The sequence below is a fragment of the Vigna unguiculata genome, chromosome 3, assembly GCF_004118075.2.
Source record: "Vigna unguiculata cultivar IT97K-499-35 chromosome 3, ASM411807v1, whole genome shotgun sequence".
Lineage (NCBI taxonomy): Eukaryota > Viridiplantae > Streptophyta > Magnoliopsida > Fabales > Fabaceae > Vigna > Vigna unguiculata.
This window is the reverse complement of record NC_040281.1, coordinates 49,169,785-49,175,784: the sequence shown is the minus strand read 5'-3', so window position 1 is coordinate 49,175,784 and position 6,000 is coordinate 49,169,785.

Below are 6,000 nucleotides of genomic sequence, written 5' to 3'. Positions count from 1 at the left end.
AGCAAATAAAGTTGATATATTGATTTAAAATTACTTAAAAAGGATTAGAAAGTTACTAATACACGTGTTAAAGTCAAAAGCAGACCCGGCCTTTTATTTATTTATTTAGTTATAAATGTTAACTAGTGTGACTCTAGACGAATATTAATTAAAAAATTAAAAATAAAATTATCACATATTATTAATATATTCATCTTAATTACTGGTACATTATTTTCAGATGTTATTGATACTACAACAAATTTTTTAAAAAAAATAATTAATTGTAGTGATAAAAATAATTAATTAGTATAATGATAATTTAAATAATAATTTATAGGATTAAATATGTTTGTGGTCTCTTAACTCTCAATGAATTTTAGAATTAGTCTATTTCAAAACTTTAAATCAATTTAGTCATTTATTTTTCGAAATACATGGATTTAATCATTTTAATCGAATTTTATTAAGTTTATTTGACATTTCAAGCGTTAAATTTCAATATAAACCTAACAAAATTTGATTAAAATGACTAAATCCATGTATTTCAAAAGATAAAAAACTAAATTGGTCTAAAGTTTCGAAATAGACTTATTCTAAAATTCATTGAAAGTTAAGAGACCAAAAACATATTTAACCATAATTTATAAATTAAAAATTTATATTATTACAACTATTCTCATATTAAATTTATTATAATCCTATAGTACTAAAATTAAAATTTCAAATTATTTATATTTCCGTATATTTTGAAAAGTTTATTTATGTTAAATTTAGACCATGTAAATATATACCAAGTAAATATTATAACATCTTATTTAACCGTCTAAACCATTCAACAAAACAACATTTCTGATGAAATCAAAACATATAAATTCTAACATATGAATATCATATTGCACTCATCCCAAAATAAAATAAACTGAAATTACATGACCAACTAGAAGTTTTTCAAAAAGAAAAGTTTATATTTCGGAAATTCTAAATAACAAACTAAACAATTGCATTTGTTCCTCTTTGCATTAATCCAACCATAAAAATTTCAAATGGTCATACCAATCAGATGATCATTGCAAAAGAAAACAAACACCAGAAAGATACAGAAAAGAAGGGTAAGCTAATGTAAATAAAAGATTAATCATTTATAAATCAAGTTACACAAGTCATACATAATCTATTATTCAATTTCATATAAAGACTTAAATATATGACTTGATGACCGATTATTGCATTGATATTGGATCCTGGTAAGTTGTGCACTTGCAGTGGTATCTCATGCTCTATAAAGCGGCAGATAAAGACTTATACTCTACCACATACAAGGTTAGTCCATTAATACATTTAGTCAAGGTAAAACCCTTAGGCTAGGATCTCATGCTCATTTCACCACATACATGGTTATTAGAGCGTGAAGATAACTTTCAACTGGACTCGTACATCAATGCATACATTACTTAATCCAATACTAATTCTCCTTGAATTCGCATCAGCATGTCATAATTCATCAATTACTTATCAATCATTCATAAAAGTTACCAAGTTATTAAAGTAAATCAGTCAACATTTGCTCAAGTTATGATTCACTCGCTTAGTTAGCACGTCATCTTGCTAGGCGAAAAATACATTTTCAAGAGTGAGATTACTCGTCCAGCGAGTGTATCACTAGGACTTAAGAGGAAAAACATCCTTCAATAATTCGTCCAACGAGTAATTGCTCGCCTAACGAGCCACAAGTCACTGAGCCCTTGACTTAGAATTCGCCCAACGAGTAATTGAGTAATTGCTTGCCCAGCGACTTCCAAGATAGTAGTTCCTGACTTAGAATTCACTTAGCGAGTTTGCATAATTCTACAGAATCTGGTTTCTACATAATTTTGCATTCTCGAAGCCCGTCTATACAACCCAACAACTTTTACAGATGGTAAGCACGTCTCAAACTCAAGTTCATCATAAACATTAATACCAATTAACCTCGATTAGAGTACTAACATCAACATTTATATACAAACAAATTTTAAACACTTAGATTCCATAACTTTCACATATTACAAATCATTCTACATCTCAAGTACAACAACCAATCACAATACAACTATACAATCTATAATTCTAACATATTTATAACTTAAAAACAATGAAATTAGCTTCTGTTACATGTGAGACAACTCAAAAAACTCAAAAGAGTATCAAAACCTCTTTCAAAGTATAAAGGTCACAACTCACCTTAGGAACAACATAATCATGATCGGTGAACATCATCAAAACCACTGATAAGTTGAAATTTACCAAGGAAACTCATATTACACATGTGATTCAAGATTACCCACATGCAAATAAATCAAAACCAAACAAGAGAAAATGGTAGAAAATCAACTTACTCAATTTAAAAAAATTATCGAACAAAATTAGAGAACTTGCCACAAAAATTACCCTAACGGTCTCTAATTTTTAAACAGATGAACACCCAAAATGAGAAATATAGAGAGAATGGAAAGAGTTATAGATAATTTTTTTTTTAAAAACTTGATTATAAAATTTCTACTTATAAGTTAACATTTTAATATTAAAATAATCAAGTATTTATTATTTTAAACCCTTTATCAATTCTAAAATATTATGTTTTAGGTTGTCACAATTATTATTTAATATAAAAGTTTATAGATTACAAAATTTCAAACCATTAAAAAAATTACACACACACACACATATATATATATATATATATATATATATATATAGCGAAAGTTAACTTGGTTAGACCGATAATATAAAAAATCTATCATCCAATCACATTATTTCCTTAATATTCGCCATCGTCATCATCTTTGGTGATTGGAGAATCAAAAACTATTGTATTCAATAAATTTATTAAGTTTGATAATACTTATCTTAAAATCATATTACAAAATACTTTATGGTTTAATAATATGCAAACTTTACACTAATCTCAAGTGACCCTTAAATTATAACATTAACCCTTACTTTTAATTAATAGTTACAGTATATTTTCTGCTTAAAAATATACTTTCATTTAAATAGAGACAAAATATTTTACTTTTTTTTTCAACTTTATAAAGCTTACTATAATAAAATTTTCTTAAATAAATAAATAATTTTAGACATTTTATTCAGTTACTATTGGCGGATATGTCTACGAAATATAGAAAATATGAATAACAAAAAGAGAAAAAAAAAATCTTTATAGTCTTGCAATCCAACCTTTAATCTTCCTTTTTATTCCCTCCTCCAAAATTAAATTCAACAAGCCAAGACAATTAACAAAGTAGAAAGATAAATTAGTGAGAGGTGTGATATAATTAAAATTATAATAAAGATACTATTTAAACGATATATAAAATAAGTAAGCAAAGAATCATTGATATGTGGTCTAATTATTATTAACTAGCGTAAATATATGCGTTATCGCGCCTGTGTGTATACATTTTTTTAAATATGAACGATACTATAGTAGTAGGTGATAATAGTGTAATGTTATTAAGTTAATATGTAAAATAAATGTATATTTATTAAAAATAAAATGAAATGAATAGAGAGAATAATTGTTTATGAATAAAAAAAGGAAAAAAAAATAAACAATTTTATAAAAAATAGGTAAAAGTAACCATTAATTTTAAAAAATTTAATAAATAATTATATTGTAAAGGATATAATTGGTATTATAAAATGTGGACAAAAATGAAGGAATCTTCTTTATATATTACTAGTGTAAACACATTTTTTGAATTATATTAATAATTGATGATATTGTAATGTTATTAATTTAATAAACAAAATAACAAAATAAAAGTATATTTATAAAAAATAAAATAAAATGTACGGAGAAAATAAGAGAAAAATAACTGTTGATGAATAGTAAGAGAAAAAAAGAAAAAGGAGATAAGTAAATAATTTTATAAAAACTTGTAAAAGTAACCGTTAAATTTTAAAAATTTAATAAATAATTAAATTATAAAGGGTAAAGTTGGAATTATGAAATGTGGACACAAAAGAGGGAATCCCCTTTATATATAGTTATAGATTATAGATTAATTAATTAATTGAAGTTAACTAATCAGGTGGGAAATGAAATAATTGCTACTAATAAAATATATCAGTGGAGGAGATATACAATTCACTAGGGTTGTTAAAACGGGTCAGGTCCGATGGGTCAGCCCGTTAGCCCGTAAAAAAAAGCGGGTCGGGTTAGAAAACAGAACTTGTCAACTCGTACCAACCCAGCCCGTTTAGCCCGTCAACCTGACGGGCCAACTTGTGGGCCAACCCGTGGGCCAAAATGAGCTAATCCACAGGCCTTCTAAGTTAAAAAAAAAAAAAAGTTCACATGCAACATGTGGTTCAAACTGAGAAATAACACCCTCTGCTAAAGTGCAAAAAATGTCATAAATATTCATTTACGCCAATTAAATTAAGGAACACATTTCATTTAGAGTTATATATGTACATAACTACAACATTCAGTTCAATTATAAGTTTTTTAGTATTTTATCTACACTAACCAACAATCATAACAAAATTTTGTTTTGCGTTGCTTTTTGTTTTGCAAGTATGAATCTTCTTAAGTTTTACATATTTATTAAATGATTGTAATATTTTTCCTACATTAAATATTGGGTAGAACTATTTTCAAGTCTTTTTTTTTTGTTTTTGCGGTAAACATTTCCATATGTAAAAGCATGTAGGTCTATCTTTATTACTATCTCAAATTTTGTCATTACATTAATTAAAATCAACATTGTTAACAAAAAAAATTGATGAAAAAAATTGATTTGATAAAAAATAAGACAAAGATTTTTAGACCTCCAATTTTTTTTTTGAAAAAGAAAAAAGTCAAAGTTGGCCCGCAGGCCAGCCCGCAGGTCGGGTTGAATTAACGAACTTGTTTCCATTTACGCGCCAGCCCGGCTCGGCCCATTTATAACGGGCCAAAAATGGGCTGGGTCAAAACGGGTCGGGCTGGCCCGTTTTGACACCCCTACAATTCACAATGGTAAAAGTCTGAGAGATGATCGATATTTGACTTAATCTTTTTAGATCTTGAAATATAAAGATTAAAATAAGGTGTAAATCTTAACAATTATTTTTTTATATTTATTTTTAGGTTAAATTACTCTTTTGGTCCCTCTGTTTGTCAAGAAATTTCAGTTTGATCCTTAAATTTTTCGCTCTTTCAATTTGGTCCTCATTTTCTAAAAAATGATTCAATTTGGTCCTTATTGTTAGTTTGACCAAACGGTGTTAAAGTCAACCCCACGTGTAAATTTATGGTTTTTTTGAATTTTTTATTTTTTTAATTTTTTACACATGTCACTTCATAGTTGTGTTACGTGTCAAAGTGACTCAATTTGGTCTCTGTATTTGTTTTTAGTTTCAATTTAGTCCCAATTTTTGTAGATATGAAGTAATATTTGTCCTTTCTTAAATTGACACTAAATTTTTACTTTTTTTTATAAATCTTATGGTGATATTCTTACTAAAAATAATGTTTTTATTAAATATTTCTATAAATATTTTAAATTAACTTTACATTCTATACAAAACATTAGACTTTGGTTTTGTTTTGAACTTTAAATTTAGTTCCTAAACTTATGTGTGACAAGTCATTTGATTTTTAATCTTCACTAAGTTTGTATAATATGGTACACTTGATGCTTTTATATATGATGACAAAATTGTTAAGTTTTGAAATTAAGTTTGAGGTTTAACTTTGTTTAATAATAAAACTAAAAAAAAACTTGTTTAAAAATATTTCTACAAATATTTAATAAAAATGTAAATTTTATTAAGAATATCATCATAAGTTGTATCAAAAATTAAATTGAGTGTCAATCTAATGAAGGACAATATTACTTAATTTTTGCAAAAATTGAGACTAAATTGAAACTAAACACAAATATAAGGACCAAATTGAGTCATTTTGACACGTGACACAATTGTGAAGTGACACGTGTAAAAAATAAAAAATTCAAAAAAAAAAAAATTGACACGTGACATTGACTTTAA